Raw genomic sequence first — 26,386 nt, forward strand, 5'->3', positions numbered from 1 at the left:
TATGAACAAGGCATGATTCTTTCCTCCTTAGAAATGTCTTTTGGATCTTCTTTCTTTTTTTTTTTTTAAGATTTTATTTATTCATGAGAGACATAGAGAGAGAGAAGCAGAGACACAGGTAAAGGGCGAAGCAGCTCCCCGCACAGAGCCCGATGTGGGACTTGATCCCTGGGCCCTGGAATCACGCCCTGAGCTGAAGGCAGATGCTCAACTGCTGAGCCATCCAGGCGTCCCATGGATCTCCTTCCTTTCTTTTTCCAAAGCTACTAACTTCTCTTGAATCAAGTTTGCTTCTCCTATCTTTTCTATTTACTGTTATTAGAATAGTTCTCAAGTCCTATCTCTATAATGTTACTTTCCTACCCCAAAATTTACAAATGATCTCTATAAATCAAATTCTTCTCAGTCTCTGTGACAGTTAATTTTATATGTCAACTTGACTGGGTCATGTGGTGCCCAGATCATTTGGTCAAGCATTCTGGGTATTTCTATGAGGTAGTTTTGGATGAGATTAACATTAATATCAGTAGAATGAATAAAGCAAATTGTACTCTAAAATGGGAGTGACCTTAGTGTAATTAGTTGAAGGTCTGAATGGAACAGAAGTCTGACTCTCCTCTAGTAAGAGCAAATTCTGCCTGATGGCCTTCAAACTGTGTAATATCTGGTCTTCCTGATTGAAAGCCTTTGAATTGGAACAACAGCTCTGCAGATTTTAGACCTGCCAGCCTCCATAATCACAAGGTCAATGTAAATCTGTCAATCAATCAATCAATCATTCATCTGTCTCCATCCTATTGGTTTTCTCTGGAGAGCTCTAATATACTATTATAATTCTGTAGTCTCATTTCTCCAGTTCATTCCTTATTAGACCTCAATAGATTCTCCACTCTACTGAATCAAATCTATTTGTCATCTTCTCATAATTTGCACAATTCTATCCAAATGCTTTTATTAAATAACTGACATATATCTACACCACCTATATTTGCTTTGCACATATTCCTCTCCAGCTAGGCTGTAAAGTACTTGAGAACTGGAGCCTCTATTCTCTTTACTTTTTTTCTACAAGGACTAATCATGTGAAATATAGTGTGTGTATGTGTATATTTGTGTATATGTGTGTATGTGTGTATATACACTTTAAAACATAAATATATAGATTATAAAATTTACCTTTAAAATCTGTCACAAAAAAAACACACAAAAAAAATCTGTCACAAAATTTAATTTTAATTTGTTTTTGTTTAGAAGAATCACACTTTGGGTTAAAATTGTCATTTACCAGTATTCTTCCATAGTCATTTTACTCTGCTGTAACAGCGAACAAGTTACAGACAAACTTTAGCTAATTTAAGAGTACAATTGACAGAATGTTTTAATGTTGGGATGAAGTGCATACTTTATATTTTTCAAACTCAGTTATATTGCTTTGCTAAAAGTAAATAGTACCTTCAGGATACCATCTGGTAAAAATCTCTCTGTGGATTAACCCAAAAAAGGAAGTGAATGAATTTTTATATATTGCATAGTTGTGGTTACAAAACTGCAGTAAAAATATGTTTTCAATGCACTGGTATAAGTGAGACTTTAGCTACCTCATCTGATTTGATCCAAAAGGCTTGGAATATTTAAGGCCATATCTCATCAACAGGGAAAAGGAGGGGTGTTTTCTTTTCTAGCATTCCTACGACTTGGGAGAAAAAAAAAATCCAGGAAATTGAAGTCCAGAGCTAGAAAACATAAATTGGTCTTTTAGAAATCATTCATTAAAAAATAACATGCAGTTCCTTAATAATAGGATATGTCTGAGAAGTCTGAGACTGTCTACAACAATTAGATGACCCAACAATGTTACTGTGTGCATCCTTTCCAATGCAAAATGGTCAATTTAGTTTTTACCTTTTTTTTTTTTTTTTTAAATAATGTGTTGTCCAAGCCTTGATCTAGTCCAATGACTAGAGCAATGGAACTTCCCCTCTCTCCTCTAGGGAATCCATTCCAGAGACTAATAGATTTCACTGTCAGGAAACATTTCCCAGATTCAGTCTTAAATTTCCGTTACTTAATTTCATCCCATTACTTGAATAGAAACCCCTTATTCTACTCTTAAAAATGACTTGGCTTCCATGATGTTTACATCTTTCAAATATTTGTGAAATGTTATCATAACTGGACTTAGAGATGGACAAATATATATTTTGTTATTTTAATCTTCTCCTTCAAGCTAAAGACTAAAGCCTATTATGTATGTATTTTCTAGTTTGAGCACTACTCAATTTACTTAGTGAGGTATTTACACCTTAAAGTGGTATTTGTGTTATGATCTCAGCAATACCATTTACAGAACTTTTATCTTCCAGCCATTCGACATGAAGCTTTTGCATATACAGACTAAAATCTCATTGACTGATTTTACTCTCATATTGCATTACAAGATCATATATAATTTGCTACCCACTATCATCTCAAAGTCTCTTGGTATTACTGCTTTCCAAGTACTATATATCCTGCCAATTGAATGGCTGTGTTTCTGATTATTTTTCCCCGATGTATTAGCTACATTTTTCCAGGTTGAATCACATTTCATTTCCTGCCCATATTTCTAACCACTTTAGGTCCCTTTTATCTGCCCTCACTGGTTTTGTCAACACTCTTCAATTTAGTATCATCTGTAAATTTAATTAACATGATGTGTATCCTCTCTTATAAATCATTAATGAAGTTTTTCTATAATGATTTATTTTTTAAAATTCTAATGCTGCTTCATGTTTGTAGTCTTGCTATAGTCTTAAAAATGTACCACTTTTTGCCACTTGATATTTATTTCAGTATTTTAGGAGTAGCTAATGGTGGACTAACAACAGAATCATACTCAAGATCACTGTTTTTTTTTAATATTAACACTAAATTGCTATTATGATCATTTCTCTGAAGATTAACAATGTTTTTGCAGTCACTTTTCCACCTTTCTGCAGTTCTACATATCCTAAATGTGGTCTAAGACCTCATTATGATGTTCTCACATATATAATGTAAAATTATCAAAGATCTCTTATTCCAAATTCTGTTGTGCAATGAATTTAAACTTTTGATACCAATTTACCTTAACAGTATTCTCTTATATTAAGTGATAGAAATTAATTTAAAATGCTTCTATTTTGGGACGCCTGGGTAGCTCAGTGGTTGAGTGCCTGCCTTCTGCTCAGGTGTGATCCTGGAATCCTGGGATCAAGTCCTACGTCGGGCTCCCTTCATGGAGCCTGCTTCTCCCTCTGCCTGTGTCTCTGCCTCTCTCTCTCTCTCTCTCTCTCTGTGTCTCTCATGAATGAATAAATAAAATCTTAAAAAAAATGCTTCTATTTTAAATATTTTGGAATTGGTAAGTTAAATCAGTTCATGGTTCATATGAACTTAGCACTATTTTGTTCCTCCTTTACAGTTATAACTGTGATTTCTTTTTAATTTATTGGTTATTTAAAATTGTTTTATGTATTAAAACCTATTTTTAATTATATTTTTATGAATAAGTATATCAGACTTCTAAAGGTATGTTTTCAATACGTAATATTAGAAATAATACTGCACATACCCACTACCCAGATTTTAAAAAGCTACTATTGGTAACATTAACAATTACTTATCTACAGCTTTTTCTTTTCTCTCCCTTAGGATAACTGCTTCTGTGCATTTTATGAAAAGAGTTTATCTTTTTTGTTTATACAATCATATACATATCCTTATAGCTAAGAGATATTCTTCAAAAACTGAACACATCAGGCATTTTAATTATCAATTTTCATCTTATATTAATTCATTCCTTTTTTTTCCCCCTCTAAATATTTTGCTTTTCCACATGGATATCTTTTGATATGTCTTCAATAATCCTGGAAGAAAGCATACATTTTTTTCCTTCAATTTTCACTTTACCTAAATCTCTAGTGTTAGCTTTATACACAATTTTCTATTCTTTTTTTAATCAATACCCCTTACCTTATTTTTGAACAGTTTGTGGGTATGTGTCTTTGTGGGTGTGATATGCCTCTTTTTCATTTAGGGGTATATAAACATTCTAATATTACTTATTATGGCCTAAGTAGGGCATATATGTCTGATTTCACATACTTGAGCCAATAAGATGATCCCCTAACCTGCCCTTCAGCCAAGTCTTATATTTCAAAATATTTGTTAAGGGAATAGAACACTCATGTGGGTACCTAAACATAAGAAATGTATTTATTCCCTAATAAATTTAAACTTCTGTTCTTTTTTAGTTATCAAAATTTTACTTTCATAGTTGGTTCCATCTTAATTTCCACTTCTCATCTCTATATCCATGCAACAACTTTAATATATTTCTATCTTTTAAACCAAAATTTAACTCAATAATCCTTAATTGTGTCAGTATGATACAATAAAAAGCTGATAATCTAGGGTTTCTTCATATTTGCCAATTATCTTATTATTACTTTAAAAAGTGACATGTAGTTCATTATTTAGGGAATGGTTTGTACTGTAAACATTTGGTTTACAATAGAAAAAAAATGGAAACTAATAATTATGCCTCCAGGTAAGTGAAATATAAATGTAATTCTCCAATGGAATACTAGGAACCTAATTAAGATTGGTTCTTAATCCTAAAAAAGGTTATCAAATTTACTCCTTGTCAGTGAGTGTCTCTTTGTTCAGTAATATCTGGGTTATAGAATCAACCACCTTGGGGGCCTGCACACTTGAGTAACAAATACAAGTTTACAAAAACCAAGCCATCAGATTTTGGTCTCACAAGGGATAATTCCATGGTACCATTTACTTTCCAGAGCTTCCCATGGGATCAAGCTAAGGCTAGACTAGACTTCTTTTGAAACCACATCTTTGCCTATCTTCTTCCTCTGCCCTTTACTGCTTTCCTCACTTTCTTTTTAAGAATACTCTCTAAATAAATCACTGCACACAAATCTTTCTTAAGCTCTGCTTTCTTGAGGTGCTTCTCGTTTTACCTAAGAGAGCTGGTGACAGAAATGGTCTCAGAAAGTACATCTAAGGGTGAGATTCTAGAGTTGATTCACTCACCACTGGCTGGCTGTTAATAAGGACAAAATTAGTAGTCAGTGATTTCTAAGATTCTGTAGTAGTATAACTGCTGAGACTTTCACCTGGGTGAACTGAGATGGAATACGTACAGAAAATAATTGACTGGCTTACTATCTCCAGATATTGTACGAGAGCAGGTGATATTTCAGGGTTGGAATCCAGACACAGAAGATAAGAGTTAAGGATGTCAGGAAACTATGTGGCTATGTTATCAGACAGGACATCTTAAGTGAGTATATTGATGGCATCTAGAACAACAAAATAATACAAAATTAGGGGGGAAAGCACTCAGCCTGGTATAAGCTCTTACTTAACATAGAACAATAACTGAGAGATTGGTACATGACCACCAAAAAGCAAGGTAGTCAGATGATTGAAAAGTTGTTGTGTTACAGGATTATTTTTAGCAGAAGATAGAGGAGTGATGGGTTATAAACAGCAAAAAGGAACCTGAAATAATAATGAGTAACCAGTATTAGATTATAATGAGGGAGCAAAGTAGTTTCCACTCAAGAGGGATCTAGAGGTAATAAAATTCTTAGGGTAGCTCCAAATGTGAAACGAGTGCAAGAATAACTGAAAAGGCTGAAGACCTAAGATAATTTTTTCTTATAGGACAAATTCTACAGGGCACAATGGAAAGGTGTGGAAGAGAAAAAGCACTGAAAGATCATGAGGTCAAACACAGAGCATTACTTGGATGAAAGTTTAAAATAAAAGAAAGGGGGATCCCTGGGTGGCGCAGCGGTTTGGCGCCTGCCTTTGGCCCAGGGCACGATCCTGGAGACCCGGGATCGAATCCCACATCGGGCTCCCGGTGCATGGAGCCTGCTTCTCCCTCTGCCTGTGTCTCTGCCTCTCTCTCTCTGTGACTATCATAGATAAATTAAAAAATAAATAAATAAATAAATAAAATAAAATAAAAGAAAGGACTACGACAGCGGCCAGTATGTATTTGGGTTCATGATCAAGGATGACAGAAATATGGAATGTGGTGGAATTAAGGAATGTGAGAGAAACTAAAAATAGTTCAGATATAATATCTTATTATAACCCTTTGTGGTAGATAAAAGCATGACTGAGAAACTATATAATTTTCTCAAGGATGTGCAGATATTAAAGGTAGGAGTAATGAAAAAAAAAATAAAGGTAGAAGTAATGATTTTTACTCGGTTCCACCTAGATCTAAACTCTATACTTTCATCATTAAGTGCAAGAGATGCTTATGATTCCAGATGTTTATAGGCTGAGACCTCAGTTAGGTGAGGAAGGCCTGACTAGCAGATGAGAATCTCTGCATGGATTATGTTGGAGACCCCCACCCGACACACACACACCCAAAGGAATCCAAGCCCTAATATACTAGAAAAGAGTAGTTCTTTTCTTAGACTTTTTTGTCTTGGTAGAAATCACAACAGTACCTAAAGGGCAGAAGAGTTTTTTTTAACGGAGCTGGTTGTGACACAGATTGGCGGCTTGGAACATTAATCCCAGAGAGAAGCCACAAGTCACTGGTTCTCAAGAAAGACCCTCAGTCACCCTGTGGCATCAAACTAATTCTAAAGATACAGAAATATGTGCTTTGATTTTTTAGTTAATTGAAAAAAATGAAAAATTAAAATTTCACTTTGTGTGTTATTAACACTATTTTTGTATTCTCTGTTTTGGTGTTTAATTTGTACATCCATTAGAAGTTGCCAAGGGCTTAGATAAAAATCAGATTAATCACTTTTCCTGCATCTAGCATCTTTGTTTTGGGAAAAAAAATGTGAGATTATTGGTAGAAATATTTGGTCTGTGATCACTGTCATGTCGTCTGAATAATTCCTCTCATATATAAAATCATTACATTGTTGAACATAGATTGTGTACACCCACACACATAAAACTTCAAAATGCAACTAGTCATAGTACCATTTAGAACAGATCATTTCTATCTTCTTTAAGAACAAAATAAGAGTTGAGACAAGTACTCTGGCTTCTCTTTATCTGGTCAATGGCAAAAGGGCAAACCCTGGGACACTGTTTCATCATATTAATTTTTAAAGTCCAATTAAAGGTAACATCTACAATCTTCCTTCTGTTGTGTTTGCCAAATATTTTTAAACATTAAACAAGGTGCTGATTGCAAGAGAAGAGGAAAGCTCTTGCTGCTAGGGCTCTGCCAGTGATAAAATCTTTGTCCCTGGAGACTTTGGTAAACATTCAGTCACATGAAACAATGTATATTACACAAAAGCTCACTCTATTCTAAGGGCTTTTTAATCCAAATATAGCCTGATATTATTATTAGCTCTGATTTCATTGCTTCCTATAAGAGCATAGGTATCAGATTCTAAAATAAAAATATTAAATAAAAAACTTAGAACGGTCTAAACCTGAAGAAAACTGCCTTAACGAAAATTGGTACATATTCCTTTTTTAAAGATATTATTTATTTATTCATGAGAGACACAGAGAAAGAGGCAGAGACATCAGCGTGGGGAGCCTGATGGGGCACTCAATCCCAAGACCCCAGGATCATGACCTGAGCCAAAGGCAGATGCTCAACCACTGAGCCACCCAGGTGTCCCTTGTTACATATTCTTAACTATTCAGAAATTTGTATATCTTCATAATTTAATTCTAGGAATAAGAGCTCTGTATATTTGGGCAGACTCTCGGGTTCAGGTAGGGAAGATATGGATTCTATCATACCCACATGTACTTCCTACTACTCTCCTTATCTATATCACTTGGGGCTCTTCTGGTTAGAAGTGGCCAAAACTATCTCGAATTGCTTAGCAAAATGAGAAATTTACTAAAATCATACTGGGGTATCTATGAGTACAAGAAAAAATTGTATAAAAATGAAGGACAAAGACACAGAACTTTTTACAGATTTTTTTCTCATATCCCATCTATCTTTATGGGCCAGCTTAATCCTCTATATCACTGTGGTCTGGCTTTTCCCACATAAAGAAAGAGGTGGCTACCTAGACCTAGGAATTTATACATTTCACAGCTTTAATTTTAGTCTTTCAGTCCCAAATCCAAAATTCTTTTTTTTTTTTTTTCCAAATCCAAAATTCTTAGGAAGATTTTCACTGGCCCAACTAATGAGCCATGTGTCTATTTCTGGGCCTATTCACTCTGCCTACATAGGTAGGGACCTATGTCTAGCTTGGACAAATAGCTAAGTATCTCTGAAGTGCACACTTGGGACCAAGAGATGTGCTGAACATTAGAATGGAAAGAGAAAGTTCCAGAAAAGATATGCTAGACACACTATGCCATAAATGTTCCCTACTCTGAAAAATTCTCTTCCTAAGTTTAAATATTAAGTTTTACTAATGTCACTATGCATTTTTTTCTCTTGAACCAAAAACAGTAATCATATGGAAGACAACTGATTTAATTTTGTTTGGCAGTTCTACCAGCTTATACTTTTGTAGGCAATGCTATAATTTCTAGGTTTAAGTATTTATATCCTACCTTGTTCCAGAAATAATTTAAGACAGCTTGAAAAAGAAATACATTACATGATACCAGAACATAAATTAAATGTGAAACAAAAGGGAAAAACAGGGCAGAGACAGAATGAAATAATAAATAATGTATTCTATAATGCAGGGATACACATTCACTAGGTAGGCCACAAAGTTTTCCAGTAACTTTTCTAATCACTGGCTAAGTTTTCTAATAACTTTGTCATTACATAACTCATAATGCACTTTAGGTAGTAAACCAATTGCTTAAGAAGCATAGAATGCACACCTAGAAATGTAAACACGTGCTTCATAAATGACCAAGCTTTCAAAAAAGCTTCTGCTAAAAAATCGTTACTTAGCCTGAATTATATTCTCTATGCCACAGTTCATTTATTAGGGACAAAGGATGAAGAGTAACAACGTTAGGGAGGAGGCAAAGTGGGCGAGTTCCTACTTTTGAAGTGTTCTAGGATATAAATTTGAGCAGAAGTCTGAGCAAATGGTACCTACTTAAGAACATCTGAGAGAACATTCAGGTGGAGGAAACAGTAAGCATTAAGCCCAGAAAATGGAGCATACTTAGCATGTTCAAGGAAAAGCAAGGAGGCCAGTGTGTCAGAGCAGAATCAGTGAGGGGTAAAGTAGAGGGCAATGAGAGGCAGGACAAGACTACAAAGGGCACTGTATGTCATGGTGAAGACAGGATGCTGTTCCAAGTGAAAAGGCAAATTATTAGAGGGTTCTGAGCAGAGAAGTTATATGATCTGACTGGTTTTAAAAAGAGGACTCTGTGCAGAGAACAGACTTTGAGGAGGTAAAAATGGAAACAGACAGATAGTTAAGAGGCTATTAGAGATGTCTAGATACGAGAACAAAGTATCTTGGACTAAGGGGGAACACTAGAGGCAAAAAATAAATAAATAACAGTGGTCATATTTGGGATATATTTTGGAAGTAAACCTGACAAGTTTTGCTGATGGACTGAATGTAGAGTGAGAGAAGACTGGCAGTTCAAGAACAGTCTCCTAAAGTTGATGGCGATAAGCTTGGTTACTAGACACTTCTGCTAAAGTTATTTATCTTGACACAGCAAGAGATAAAAGATGCTTAACTGTAAAACAGGGAAATAAATATTGTATAACTTGAAAACCCCTCACTTTCCTTTATGGCCTCAACTGTTCATGTACAACAATATAACTATTAATCACTGCAGACAACGGTACAATTTAAAAATGGCCTTCTGTTAGTTTTACAGAATGCCTGGTCATGCCCTAATGTTGCCTCTTCTTGAAAAGACCTTTAGTGCAAAGAGAGGGGTGAGCCCACAATACCAAATCTTCTAAGTTGATGAAACTAGAGACCTTCTGAGCAGGTCACCTACTTTGAATTTGACATGCATTGGTATTCTTTAATAACAGACAGTAAAAGAGGAGCAAAGCTGTGAAGGGAAGTAGTATGGAAAGGGTTAATGAAATCCTCATTTTCCAAAATGGTTCATGGTTGGATGCATTTTGTAATTCGGAAATGAAGGGGAGCTAGGAAGAAAGGGGGGTAAGGAAAGCATGTAAATTGGGTTTATCTAGAACCATCAATAGTATTATCTAAAATCTGTCATTTGATTAAGATGTTTTTCTAAGAATTTCATATTGCAGACAAACAAAAGCTCTGAGAATTTGTTATCAGAAGACCTGCCCTACAAGAAATGTTGAGAGAGGTTTTCAAGCTAAAGGAGAATACCAGATCTATACAAAGAATGAAGAGCACTGGAAATGAAAACTGTGTGGGTAAATATAAAACATATTTTTCTTTCATATCTTAATTTCTTTAAACACTGTACAGTTGGCTTATAAGGGAATGAAAATTTAAATTATGATACCCAAAACAAGAAGAATGGTGAGGAAAGTAGAATTATGTGATATAGTATAATATTCTATGATGGCAGACTGTGATAACCTAAAATTGAATATTATAAACCTGAGTAAACACTGAAAGTAATAATACAGAATATGTGACTAATAAACCAGTAGTATATATTAAAAAACTATTAATTCATTCAAAAGTAAGCAGGAAAGGAGGCAAAAAGAACAAAGAAAGGATGAACAGAAAACAAGGGGTGCATGAGTGGCTCAGTTGGGTAAATGTCTAACTTTGGCCTGGGGCATGCTCTCATGGTCCTGGGATCAAGCAACATGGCAGGCTCCCTGCTCAGTGGGGAGTCTGGTTCTCCCTCTCCTCTGCTTCATCCACCCCTGCTTGTGTTCTCTCTCTCAAATAAATGAATAAAATCTTTAAAAAAAAAATAACAAGATGGTAGGCTTAACCCAAAGCACATTAAAAGTTAAATGTAAGTGGCCAAAACATTTCCATTAAAAGTAAGAAACTGTCAGACAATAAAAAATGAGAATCAATATTTATAAGGGCACACATTAAATATAAAATACAGAAAGGTTAAAAGTAAAAGAACAAAAAAAATGCAAACATTAAGCATAAGAAAGCTAAAGTTGCTATATTTAGATCAGACAAAATCAAGTTCAGAACAAGGATATTATCAGACATAAGACATCGCATAATGATAAAAAAAAAAGGTCAGTTTAGCGAGATGACATAATAGTAAATGTGTATCCATCTCATAACAAAAACTTCAAATGCTGACAGAAATAAAAGAAGATATACATAAATCCTACAACCATAATTAGAAAATTTAATATCCCCTTCCTAGTAGTTGATAAAAAATTAAAAAGTATAGATTAGAAGAACTAGAGCACACAATCCTAAAATTTGTATAGAACTTAAGACCCCAAAGAGCCAAAGCAATCTTGAAAAGACAAAACTACAGGAGTCACAATTTCCGACTTCAAGTTATATTACAAAGGTAAAGTAATCAGTACAGTATGGTACTGATACAAAAACAGACATATATATCAATGGAACAGAATAGAAAACCCAGAAATGTCAATTCACAATTATACAGTCAATTAATCTTCAACAAAGCAGGCAAGAGTATGCAACAGGAAAAAGACAGTCTCTTCAACAAATGGTGTTGGGAAAACAGGACAGCATCATGCAAAAGAATGAAACTGGACAATTTTCATTCACCATATGAAAAAATAAACTTTCAATGAGTTAAAGACCTAAATGTGAGACCTGGACTCTTGATTTCAGCTCAGGTCATGACCTCAGGGTTGTGAGATGGAGCTCTGTATCAGGCTCTGTGCTGGGTGTGGAGCCTGCTTAAGAGGGATCTCTCCCTCCCCCAACACCCTCTCTTCCTGCTCACTTACCTCTCTCTTAAAAACAACCCCCCCGCCCCCCAAAAAAAAAAACTAAACTAAACACAACTTAAATGTCAGAAATGAAGGAGCTGGCTAAAGACTTCTATATAACAAAATGCTGTATTTTTAAAAAATGCGGCAGCTTTACAGGTACTAATATGGCATGATCTGAGATGTCTTGTGAAGTTATAAAAGCAAAGTGCATAACAATATATAAAGGATACTATCATAAGTGTACACATGTGCTTATTAAAGAATCTATGCATATGTTATGTGTTTTTATACATTCCCGTATACATAAAACATCTCTGTAAAAACAGACCAGAAGCTGGTGATAGTGGTTGCTTCTGGAGAAGAGACCTATGTGGTTTAGATATAAAAGTAGTATTACATTTCAGTAAATACTCTTTTTCGCTTTAGAATACAAACATTCCTTATTTAAAAAAAATATTTTAAGCATAAAAAATAAAGGTAACAAACATCATAAAATAATAAGTATGGATAATAAAACAAAAAGGCCTGAAGTCGAAGTCCTTGCTAGGTTATATAGACAGCTTGGCTTTCTATACATGCAGTCTCCTTTGAGGCTGCAGGCCCTTGTTTATCTAGATAGGACAGCCAAGAAACAAAGAGCTTCTGTGGCCTTTTTCTCTGTACCCTTACAGTTACGTCTAAAGCAAACATGGCAGGAGTCCTTTGCTATATACCTAAAGGGATTAAAAAGGTACAGATGGACAAGCTCACAGGAATCCCCATTTATTGCTAAAGTAGCCCAAACTCAGGTATCTTTTTTTTTGAGAGTGCAGATTCCATCTAAGCTACCGTGTATTCTTTGCTCTTTATCTATGATGGATAAAAAAAAGAAATGGTGCAGTAATTGCTTCATGACCACATACATACACAGGGTAGTCACAAAAGCTAGCAGTCAGAAATTGCTATTGTGGTGTTTTCCCGGTGTCAAGAACCCAGGGAAAGGCATTTTCAGGAAGCAAAATAAAAATATTTACCTTTCCTTGTATAAAATATTTAATTCTTCAGATTTTAAAATTAAAGTTACCCTCTATGTTCAGAACTACAGAACAGTATGACTCTATTTATAGCTCTAGAATTTTATCTTCTAGAATAATTTTTCCTCTCTGATTTTATTACTTCCTTCTGGAAAACAGTATATTTTTTGGATGTGATTTAAATGTCTTTTCTATTTTAATAAATAGAATTTTAAATTCTATCACTATTAGGTGAAATTTTATAAAAAGCGTATTTTATAAAGGGCTGTAAAAACTGACTTCCTATTTAAACAGATATTTGTATAAAGCATCTGCCTTGTCTTACTAAAATCACTTACAAAATAATCCTTGTTTGATTCATTAGTTCTAACAGTACCATTAATATAGAAAAAGTGATGTGACAGAAGTTAGTATTTAGAATTTATCTTATGAATTCTTAAGTATTTCATGAAGTACTCCATTTAAATGTCCATTGATTTCCTTTACCCATGGGTAAACTATTATAAGAGTATAATAGTTTTTTGCTATTGCTTTGCTATTGCTCAGGCAAAGCAGTAATTAGTTCCTTTAGGCATGTAAATAAGCATTACAGTAGTAGAGAATAAAAGCAGATATGCATCCATGTATCATTTCTTGAAACATGGAGATGGGTTGATATTTAGCTCAAAGTACACAAAACCTCACTTGAATTAGTTTGAAATTTGGGAGAAGATAAATCTGCAGCTAGGGAAAACTAACCCGTACTTTTAAATCAATCAAGAAAATTCTTCAGTTTACTTCCAGACAATAGTAACTATCTAGCCAAAAAAGTGATAACTTTTCTTTTCTATCTTTAGTGTCAAAGCTAAAGAGAAAATTTAGTTTAGTGGATTTGTAAAACACTATATATAATTTAGGTTGTCTTTTGCTTGTTTATCATTTATTTATTTTGCCTAAGTGTATAAGAAATGGGGAAATGAGTGAATGAGGCAAGACCTAAAAATGCCTAATGTCAATGGTAACAAAATTCCACCTCATTGAGTTATAGTTAAAATAATTAAGTCAAATATTCCTCATATGATATGAAAATGTCAGTGGGGAAACATACATGACTAAGCTCAAACATACTCCTTCATCTGAAAATTGTGTATCTTCCTCTCTCTAGAGCTTTCTCACATAGAAAAATAGTATGAGTCCCAAAGGTGGAATGTTTAGTAAGAACCCAGGAGAAAAGAATTACCAATACTCTGAGTAGAAAGACATTCTTTAGACACTACTTTCTTCAACTACTAAAAACAACAAAAAACAACTACAAAAAAAAAACAACAACCCTCTACTGCTTTAATAAAGGACATTGATCCATTCAAATTATAAAACACGTACGATACTTTATGTTGCTCACAAATATGTAAACATGTAGTGGGAATATAAAAACATGTAAGAATGAAAACATTGGATTTGGAAAACACTAAAGAAGGAGGGAGGGAAGAGAATGAGATAGGAGAGGAACAGTAGGAACTGTAATTGTATTTATGCTTAATTGGAGGAGAAAGATCAGCAGCAGGAAATCAGGCATAGTGCTAATACTTCACAAACCTCGGATTAAGTCCATAGGTGTTCATTATATTTTTCTCTATTCTCATCTATATATTTAAAATATTTCACAATAAAATAAATAAAATACCATTTACAATAGCAACAAAAACACATATGCTACAAATAGAGCAAAAATATATAAAAGATTTATGAAAAAATTTCTAAGACTTTATTAAAAGACAGTAAGAAAGATAAATAAATGGAGAAATAATACATATTTATGGAAAGATGCTATATTTTAAAGAAAGCAGTTCTCCCCCAAATTAATCTATAAATTTAAAATTTTTAATAGACTTTTCCTTGAATTTGACAAGTGATCATAAAATACATATGGAAAAGCAAAGATGGCCATTATACTCATGAAGAAGGACAAGTTGAGGGATCTGTTCTACTGAAAATGTTCTTCTAATACCAATACTTATTTAAGCCAAGATAAAGACAGTGGCAGTAGCACAGGGAACAACGAAAAAAGAAAGAAAACAGTAACAGACCTATCTATTATGAAAACTTCATTTACAACACAGCTGGCAGTAATGATCAATGAGGAGAGGTTAATCAGTCCCATGGTGGGGCAGTTGGGTTTCAATATGGAAAAAGATGAAATTGCTTCCTTATTTCTCACTATATAGTGAATCACTTCCAGGTGGATTATAGTCCTAAATGTGAGAGACAAACTATTAAAGCTTTAAAAGAAATATGAAACAAAAGTTTTATAACAGTATAGCAGGGAAGGATTTCAACAAAAAACAAAAAGCATATTGAAAAAAAAAAGATTGACGATTGAATCACATTAAAATTACAAACATTTGTAAAACAAAGCACAGTAAAAAAAAAACTTTCAAAGATAAGCCACAACCTAAGAAAAGATGTTTGCAATATATACATACATCCAATAAAGGATTCATATCCTGTATATTTAAATAACTCCCCAAATCAATACAAAATGATAAACATATAGAAAAGGTGGCAAAAGAGAAGAGCTCTTCAGAGAACAAAAAGCACAAATGGCTCATAAACATATGATGGTCTTATTATTATGAGGTAACTCCAAAATAAAACCAAAAATACATTTCAGACCAATAAGACCCATAAAATATTGACAATATTTAAAAAATCCTAACAAATCTAAATTTTGTCAGAATGGGAAACAAGAGGAATTCATGAGTACTGTTAAAGCAAAAACCAGTAGAGGCACTTTGGAAAATAAGTTTGGTGTTTCTAATATAGCTAACATACACATATCCTCTGACCCAGTAATTCCACTCCGAGGTGAACACAGCCTAGAAAATACAGCTTAGATGTGTGTGTGTGTGTGTGTGTGTGTGTGTGTGTGTGTGTACATCAGATACACACACACAAATTTTCTTAGTAGCATTGTTTCTAAAGGCATAAACCATAAAAGAACCTCATTTTCCACCAATAGTGAAATGGATAAATGTTACAGAGCAATGGAAATGAAAAGGAAACTGGAGTTTACATTCATCATGACTGAAATTTACAAACATAATTGTATACTAAAGAAGGAAGCACAGAATACACACAGGATGGTTCCATGCATATCAGTTTCACAATCAAGCAAAACTGAAGACTCTCTCATTTCGGAATCCACACATAGTTGGAAAACACAAAGAAAAGCAATAGCTGCTTTACAACAAAATTCAGGGTGGCAGTTAAGTCTGAGGAAAGCAAAGGTGATGACACGTATGTGCTTTTAAAATACTGGTGTGTCCAGAAATCAGCTGCAATTCTATACACTAACAATGAGACAGAAGAAAGAGATATTAAGGAATCAATCCCATTTACAATTGCACCAAAATCATAAGATACCTAGAAATAAGCCTAAACAAAGATCTATACTCTAAAAACTTCAGGACACTAATGAAAGAAATTTAGGAAGACACAAAGAAAAATATTCCATGCTCATGGATTGGAAGAACAAATATTGTTAAAATGTTTATGCTACCCAGAGCCTTCTACACATTCAATGCAATCCCTACAAAATACCATCAACATTTTTCATAGAGCTGGAACAAACAATCCTAAAATTTGTATGGAACCAGAGAAGACCCCAAATAGCCAGAGGAATATTGAAAAAGAAAACCAAAGCTGGTGGCATCACAATTCTGAAGCTATATTACAAAGCTGTAATCATCAAGACAGGAAGATACTGCTACAAAAACAGACACATAGATCAATGGAACAGAACAGCGAATCCAGAAATGGACCTTCAACTCTGTGGTCAACTAATCTTTGACAAAGCAGGAAAAAATATACAATGGAAAAAAGACACTCTCTTCAACAAATGGTGTTGGGAAAATTGGACAGCCACGTGTAGAAGAATGAAAATGGATGATTTTCTTACACTATACACAAAGATAAACTCAAAATGGATGAAAGATCTAAATGTGAGACAGGAATCCATCAAAATCCTAGAGGAGAACACAGGCAGCAACCTCTTCTACCTCAGCTGCAGCAACTTCTTGCTAGACATGTCTCCAAAGGCAGGAGAAACAAAAGCAAAAGTGAACTACTGGGACTTCATCATAGTTAACAAAACTAAAAGGCAACCTTAGGAATGGGAGAAGATAATTAGCAAATCAGATGAAGAGATCCAAGATCTATAAAGAACTTATCAAACTCAACACCCAAAAAATAAATAATCCAGTCAAGAAATGGGCAGAAGACATTAACAGACATTTCTCCAAATAAGACATACAAATGTCCAATAGACACATGAAAAAAAAAATGCTCAACATCACCTAGCATCAGGGAAATACAAATCAACCCAAAATGAGATACCATCTCACACTCGTCAGAATGGCTAAAATTAACAGGTCAGGAAACAACAGATGTTGGCCAGGATGTGGAGAAAGTGGAACCCTCTCCTCTTATACTGTTGGTGGAAATGCAAGCTGGTACAGCCACTCTGGAAAACAATATGGAGGTTCCTGAAGAAGCTAAAAATAGAGCTACCCTACAGTCCAACAATTGCACTACTAGGTATTTGCCCAAAGGATACCAAAATAGTGATTCAAAGAGGCATATCCACCCCTATTTTTATAGCAGCAATGTCTACAACAGCCAAACTATGGAAAGAGCTCAGATGTCCACTGACAGATGAATGGATAAAGAAGATGTCATATATATAGATACAATGGAATATTACCCAGCCATCAGAAAGGATGAAATCTTAACATTCACATTAACATGGATGGAACTGGAGGGTATTATGCTGAGTGAAATAAGTCAATCAGAGAAAGACAATTATATAGTTTCACTCATATGTGAAATATAAGAAATAATGTAGAGGATCATAGGGGATGAGAGGGAAAACAGGATAGGAAGAAATCAGAAAGGGAGACAAACCATGAGAGACTCTTAACTATAGGAAACAAATTGAGGGTTGCTGGAGGGGAAGTGGCAGGGAGATGGGGTAAATGGGTAATGGGTATTGAGGAGGGCACATGATATGAGGAGCACTAGGTATTATATGCAACTGATGAACTAACAAACTTTATATCTGAAAATAATGATATGTTGGCTAATTAAGTTTAAATAAAAAAATAAGTTGCTGAAAAAAAAAGATACTGATGTGTCCTATTTCTTCAATTGGGAAGTATATACATAGATATTTGTTCAATTACTCTTAGAGCCACATACTCATGTTTATTCTTTTATATGAAAATATATTTTACCATTTTGAAAACAAGTTTTAAAAAAGTCTGATGCTAATAAAGACAACTCAAAGACATTCACCCTAGAAGCTTGTGGTAGCAAAACATTTAAAGGGACTTTAAGTAGGTCATAAATGTCTAAAGAGCCATTGGGAAGAAAGAGCACTAATAAAATAAGAATGTGAGATCATAAAATAGGAAAATATTAAAATGAACATTTGGGTATGAAAAATGGATGTTGTAATTTCAAATTCCATTTATATAAGTACATAGGTCACTAGACAAAGCTAATGAGAGAATTAGTGAATTGCAAAATAAGGGGAAAGAAATCTCCCAAAGCACAGTAAGAGAAATAAAAAGATGGAGGATATGAATGAGAAGTCAGTAGAAATGGAAGATAAAATACAGAACTCTAACACAATCGGAAGCACCAGGAAAAGAGAATAGAGGCAACAATTGAACAGATAATGGATGAGAATTTTCCAAACATACAGAAAAATACTAATTGCCAGATTACAAAGTCCCACCAAACATCATGTAGGAGTTAAAAAAAAAAAATCACACTCTGACCCACATAATAAAGCCACAGAGCATTAAAAAAATTAGAAAAATGCAAAGGCTACTTTCCAAGAAATACATTATCTACAAAAAAAATACATATATATATATATGTATATGTATATGTCATATATATACATGACAGATTTCTCAGTAGCAACAAAATATCAAACTGTGGAGCCAAGGATAAATGTAAACTCAAAATCTTATCACATAAGAAAGAGTGTGAATAAAAGATATTTTCAGACCTTTAAAACTAAAATTTTATCACCCATAACCTTTGTTGGAAGCTATACTTATGATGTACTCTAACAAGGAGAAAATCAAACCCAAGAGGAAGTGGTGAACAAAGCCAAAAATGAGCAAGGATACCAATGTGGCATGGTAGTGAATATGGATAATTACTAATTGTAAAATAAATAAGAATTATTGTGTTTAAAAATTTGTGTGATGAGACACAGAGCATAGACTCTGAAACCGGACTGAATTTGAATATGAACTAAAGTTCTCCCTAAAACTTAAGTCTAACTTGACTAAAGAATACTTATGACATCAAAGAAATGTGATTGGTATTGTTTTTGTTGACCAACTGTCATCTTTATAAGAAAAACAAGAGAAGAGCAATAGAGGGCTGAAAAGAAAAGAAAACTTAGATTTTTCAGACCAGTTTAACTTTCATTAAAAATCTTAAGCAAGGGCAGCCCCGGTGGCACAGCGGTTTAGCGCTACCTTCAGCCCAGGGTATGATCCTGGAGACCCGGGATTGAGTCCCACGTCGGGCTCCCTGAGTGGAGCCTGCTTCTCCCTTTGCCTCTCTGTGTCTCTCATGAAATAATAAACAAAAATCTTTAAAAAAAAATCTTAAGCAAAAGATACTCAGAAAGATAATCTTCGTACAGCTCAAGAAAATTCTTCATGGATGGTTAGTTTGGATATTCAACCAGAAAATAAATATGTAATGTCTTTGCAAAACTATTTTGCTCTCTTAAAATCATCTTCTGATAGAAATGCTATCAGACAGAAGATAGATAGATAAAAGAATAAAATTGTTTTGGAGATAGCTGGCCCATTACGCCAGGAAGAGAACTAAAACCAGGGGTTGGTAAAGTTTACAAATTTCTTTTAATTGCTTAAGATAACAGGAGCCATAGAACAGAATTAAATCTTGCCTGATTTCTTTGGGTCAGGGCTGAAAACTAGGCAATTCCACTACATTCTTAGTTCTGTAAATATTTAAGTACCTCCTATATGTGCAGGCCTTTAACAATCTGCAGTGACTTTTTATCTAAAATCACCTCCTTCCCACATTTGACAAGCCCTCCAACCCCTTTAGATTCCTAAAAGATGGCCACCAAGCGCAATCCTGCACTTTCTAGATAATTAGCTCAATTTCAAACACGATGGGTCTTTCTTTGGGTTCCACTCAAAAGACTTCATCAAAGGTTTTTGCTTGGCAAGTGATCTTATTCTTTCTCACTAGGTTATCTCCTTTTTATGCACTATTTGTATTTTATTGTTAATAACAACTATTATTATTGCACTTTTTGCACTATTTTTATGCATATTTTTATGCACTATTTGTATTTTATTGTTAATAACAACTGTTATTATTAACTATCCTAAGGCTTTGGTTATTTTACTCCATTCCCACTCTTAAGTATTTTTCTCCTGTCATTTTCGGAAGATTTACTGAAGTCACAGTATTTTCATCACACATTCTTTTAACACATGTATACTGGGCAATTACCCTGTGCCAGGCTCTGTCTTGATCAAACCATTTTAAGTTTCTACTCAAAACCCTCTCATGGCTTCCCATCACATTCTGAAAAAAGCCCATGTCTTTAGTTGATCTACAAACTCACCTTCCCTCATGCTCCACAATCTCTCCAGCTTTCTGTTACTCTCACTCACTTCACTCTGTATACTGCCCTCATTCTTGCTGTTCCTCTTACAGGTCAGCTATTTTGCCACCTTAGAAATTTGTATTTATTGTTCTATCTGCCTGGATCACTCTTTCCCTGAACATCCACATGATTCTCTCCTTTGATTCTCACTTTACTCAACTGACAGCAAGGAATCCTTTGACCTTACATTAGATTACATTATCAGTCTCAATTTTTTACTCTTCCGCACTAGTACTACATATCCACACTTTGGCGTAATGGTGGCCAGAATGTAGATCCCTGCCCCTAAACTTTAGGCTTGACCACTAATTTGTTTGGGCCATTAGAAAGTCAAGAGACATGGTTCAGCGGACTTAAAATGGCTTGCACTGCTCGGCCTGGTCTCTTGCCCTCCTGTCTTTTGCCATGGATTATAACAGGATTTGGTATTCCACTAGTGCCAGAAAAACAGAGACACATGGAATATACCTGTAACTGAACCACAAACTACAACAAGTCTAGCTTGGATTATATAAACACCAGAAAACTCAGAGAAAATGTCATGTGTTGTGAGTCACTAATTTTAGGTGGTTTCTTATGCACATTCCTCTGAAAATAGCAAATAGAAATAAAAAAATTGCCAACATCCAGATTCCACATTTTTCCATATTTTTAATAGGACTTGAAGTACTATGTATTTTATTACTTCTTTGTGTAATGTCTGTCCTCCTATATATACACACACACACACACACACACACACACACATACACACACACACACACACACACCAATAAAAGCTCCATGAAGGTAGTAGTTTTTGTCCATTCCGTTTCTTGTTATTATTCCTATATAGCAAAATAGGGTCTGGCACAAAGCAGGTGCTCAATAAATGTTTACTGAATGACAAAGTTAATAAGACAAAGTCCCTGAACTCAGCAGGAACTTACATTTTAGTGAGAAAACCAGAGAATTAATAACTTTATAAATCATAATATTTAGATAGCAAGAGTGTCATGAGGAAAATAAAACAGAGAAATGGAATAGAAAATGTTGGAGTACAAGTACCAAGGGCTAGAATAGATGATAAAAAGGTTGCCATGAGGAGGTACTGTATAGGCTGAGTCCTAAATAAAGAGTCCTGCATGCATCTTAGAGAAAGCCATTTAGGCAAAGGAAGCTGAATACGCAAGTATACTAAGGCAGGAGCAATATTTCTGTTCCAACAATCTTCAAGAGAAAGAAACCCTAGAGTGGGAGGAGCTAAAGAAGAAGTAGACAAACAGCTAGGGCTTCAGTGTCTCAGGATAGTCTTTGGATTTCATCCTAATTACAGCCAGAAGCCTTTGGAGAGGTTTATTCAGGAAAATTCTTGTTTTTTAATGTCACTTAGTTTATTGTATCAATTGTAAGGGGCAAGAAGGGAAGTAGGTAGATGAGCATGGTGGTCAGGCCTGGAAGAGAAGTACTGGTAGAGTGGGTGAGGTATCTGGGATATCTTTTGAAGGTAGAACCAGCAGGATTTACTAAGTGAATAGCTTTGGTGTAAGAGAAGAGAAAGAGAAGCATCTGGAGGCTGGGGAGAGAGAAATCAAGGGTGACCACTTGTGGGGTTTGAACAATTTACCAAATAGTAGTTTTGTTAATTGAGTTGAAGATGAGCAGTTATGGGGGAAAAGACATCATGAGTTCCATTTTGTACATTTATTCATCATATTCTCCACACAAGGCACTGCTACACAGACGACTCAGGTATCTGTTCTCAAGATAACTTATACCTTTGTCAGTTGCTAAGTAGAATCAATAGTTTCAGTGCTATCTGGGATACTACTAGACTCCATTTGGACAAATAAATAAATAAATAAAACAGCACATGGCAGATGTTATTAGTATCCTTTCCTTCTAATTAAGAGAATTCTGGCTTATGTGTTTGGCTTAGTCTGGTGGGGAGAGCTATGTGAACAGTTAAAGATACTTGTCTCATATACCAGTTATGTTTTAAAAAGAGGAGGGGTAAGAATGTATATGTGAATCAGCCTGAGTATATTTTCAAAAAATTTCTGGAAGGATAAAAAAGAGACACACCAATGGTTGGTTACCTATTTTGTGGTAGTGGGGCAGGAAGTCATGACAGTGAAATAATGAAGAAGATGTGATAGACGAGGAAGATTTTCACTATTTACAGTTTTGCACTTTGAAGTTTTAAGCTTGAGAATGTAATGGTTATTAAAAACAATTATTAAAAATAATTGTTAAAAAAAATTCTCACCTTCCTAGGTTCCCTCACAACTAGGAGTGATGAGGTGACAATCCTAGCCAATAAAATATAAGTAAAAGTCCCTGAAGAAGTCTTTTCTTTCCTGATAAAGTCTAGCAAGATGAATTTTGTCCTTTGCTATTTCTCCCTTCTTCTTACCTGGGATGGAGATATAATGTCTGCAGGTGGAGTAACCATTTTGACTAAAAAAACAAAGCTGGAAGAATAGGAACTTGCCAGAGGGAACATGGGTCCTTGATGACTTCCTCAAGTAGCCGAACCAGCTCTGAACTGCTGACTTCAGGACTACTTATTTTATGAAAACATACTGGCTTAATCTACTATAGTTTAGATAAAGTTATAACTGATAGAGTCTTAGAATCCACATTAAAGTCTGTACTATAGTGAAAGGAGACAAATGGGGGTCTCACAATGACAGTAAAAGGTGTCATAAGAAACATAATTTCACTAGGGACTTCTAAGTTAACTTCTAAGAACAGAATAATATTAACGAGTAATCCTAATTTCCAAGTATCATAATTATCCATTCTGATAGATGTTTGAATTGCTGGGTTCCTGATATAAGTAATGTTAAGGTGTTTCCCATTGATTTCTTGTCTTATATAAGTTATAGGAAGATACTGTGAAAAGCACAGGGCTGAAGATTTAAAGATAATTCTAGTTCTTGGTCATGTCTAACCACAAATTTTAGGTATAGTTCAAGATTTGGTATAAAAACACTTTGTTAACACTGTAATTTTAAAATATGAGCTACAAAATAGACTTTAAAAAATGACAAACCTTCAAGCCCTATTATTTTAACTAAAAAAGAGTTTATGATGATAATAATATATTTTAAGATGGTGATATTTTAAGAATTAAGCTCACAATATGAATTATTCCTATGTTCATGTTTCATTTACTGCTTTTAATTTCTTTTATAGGATGCTATCTTCTTAATGCACTTATAAGAGAAAAAGACATCTATGTTAAAGACATCTTTTCAACCATACTTTGCCCTGGATGAGGTATGTCATTCAGCGTAACATATATTTTGGCCCTCGTATTTATAACACCACAGGTAGAAAAAGAAACATTTTTGAGAAACAGTGTGTGAAATCAAATATTGCAGTGATAACATAGCACATTTCATTCCAACTAAAAATAGAAATAAATTTTATTTCAAAGATTCTGCCTTCTTTCTAAATTAGACTATCTCCTGGCCAGAATATTGTAAATACTTTAAAAAACTGAATTGATGGACATTTTTTTTCAAATATTTAGATAAGAAAGAAAAGTAGGATTCCTGCTCTGAAAGTATTCTTACTTATATGTTGATCTTACCTATTAAGACTCGTCTGTGAAATTAATATCCATGAAACTGACCAGATAATGGCAACAAGTTTGAAGTAAGCAAAAACTCTCGCTTACCCAGGAGCATTTATTACTTCTGTGCTGCTAGTTAGGAGCCATGTCAAATGGTTACCAAGTGACCGAATATTCTGGAGAGAATTTCTACACAGTTTTAAAATTAGTTGTTCTTGGGGAATTCCTGGGTGGCTCAGTGGTTTAGTGCCTGCCTTCGGCCCAGGGCATGATTCTGGAGTCCTGGGATCAAGTCCCACATCAAGATCCCTGCATGGAGCCTGCTTCTCCCTCTGCCTGTGTCTCTGCCTCTCTCTCTGTGTCTTTTATGAATAAATAAACACTTAAAAAAAATTAGTTGTTCTTGGAAGTTAGTAAAAATATGTAGTAAAATCCAGGATGGACTGCAACCTAGGGAATAATTTAATGATACAAAAATTATAATCAACCCAAATCTTATCTCTTACAGGTAAGAAAGCCTAAAGCCTAAATTCAAAACAAAATACTTTAAAGTCTTGATTAAAAATCCCAGAAAATAGTAAAAGTTTATTAACTAAGAAATGAACATTCTCTGAATAGTTCGTTGGGGAAGATTTTTGTTTTGCTGGGGTTTTTTTCTGACCTTTGTGGTTAGGAAGCTTTTTCTGGGCTGATCCAGTCACAGATATAGAGACTGATCAGCATTTGAGAAGAGCAGTACAAAATGCTCTAAGACCATTCAACTGCCATTTTGATGGGACCATTTTTAAGAGAGTTGAGGTATAAGCTTTCATTAAGTGAAGTGAATAGCTGTTGGAAAACAAAAGTGCATATCTATAATTATCATATCTATGCTGGTTGATAATTCCTGAAGAAAATGTCATAAATGGTAATGCAATACACACTATATTCCTAAGTATGTTTGTCATATATTTCATTCTCCCAAGTGCATAGATTCTCATATTTGGTTGTCAAAAGAAATATACAATAATGCTAAGAAAAAAAAAAAAAAAACAGTACCAACGAAACCTAACAACCTTGCTCCTCTACCTTTCCACAAGACTGTCAGCCCATAACCTCTGGGGCAAAAGCCCATATTTACTATCAGACTCAACTTTTACAGTTCAGCTTCTTGGTTGTTCATAGTTTAAACCCAAAGAATGGGGGGATCCCTGGATGGCGCGGCGGTTTGGCGCCTGCCTTTGGCCCAGGATGCGATCCTGGAGACCCGGGATCGAATCCCACGTCAGGCTCCGGGTGCATGGAGCCTGCTTCTCTCTCTGCCTATGTCTCTGCCTCTCTCTCTCTCTCTCTCTCTCTGTGACTATCATAAATAAATAGAAATAAAAAAAATAAACCCAAAGAATGGTCAATATCCTTAAGATCTGCAGGGAAAGAAGCAATCGGAAAAGGAACCTTAAGTCCCAATTTCACTCACTTCTGTGAGAATATATACAGAGATGCCACGAATTCTGAGTTAGTACTATTTCACTATCTCCAGGGCTTAAGTAATTCCTGAGTAATAAGTGAAAGGATGCAGAAAGGTGCATTAACTCTTTCAAGCCACTTGGGAACTCTGCTGTACTGCTAGTGAGAGGCGCCAAAGTGCGTCTCTGAGTGCATGATTTACTATCTCAAGTCAAGTCACTCAAGCACTGAGGAGAAAAAACTCCACTGCTGTTTATCATTATATACTAGATTTTGCTGTTTTTTAAACTGGGTCTATGAAAGTTATCAGAGTTGATACTTAAACGGAAATATAGATCAAAGAAGTTACTAAGTCTCAGAAAATAATAAAACTATCAGGCAACCATGAAGCTCAAAATTGTATTACCTTGATAATGAAATCTTAGATGTTTGCATGTGAAATGAGACCATTTGTTTAAATCGATTGTGACACTAACTGTTTTAAAAACTGAAGAGGAGATATATCTAACTATATCTATATCAATTTCTATATCTGACATACAGTATAATATAAGAGACATGGAATAAGTACATATTTCATAAAGTATTGAATGCATGGACAAATGTGATTAGAAGATACAGACTGTGAGATCAAATATCCATCTTAAAATTTCAGTGCTTTGGTGGTTAAAACAGTAAGAGAAAAACAACATTGTTTTGCTCTTAGAACCTGTTTCTAATCAACTAAGCTACTCCTATGGGGTCAAATAAAAATGATTAGCTTATTAAAAGCATAGCTTTGCTATTTAATAAGCAAAAATGATTGAAAATTCTGCTCCAGATCC

General features: G+C 34.6%; 1 long non-coding RNA gene across 3 annotated transcripts in view; it reads right to left on the reverse strand.

Annotated features, from left to right (window-relative positions):
• LOC144310133 (uncharacterized) overlaps nt 1-26,386 on the reverse strand; it is a 116,501-nt gene that overhangs the window by 37,876 nt on the left and 52,239 nt on the right. The window lies entirely within an intron of this gene.

The sequence above is a fragment of the Canis aureus genome, unplaced genomic scaffold, assembly GCF_053574225.1.
Source record: "Canis aureus isolate CA01 unplaced genomic scaffold, VMU_Caureus_v.1.0 ptg000453l_RagTag, whole genome shotgun sequence".
Classification (NCBI taxonomy): Eukaryota; Metazoa; Chordata; class Mammalia; order Carnivora; family Canidae; genus Canis; species Canis aureus.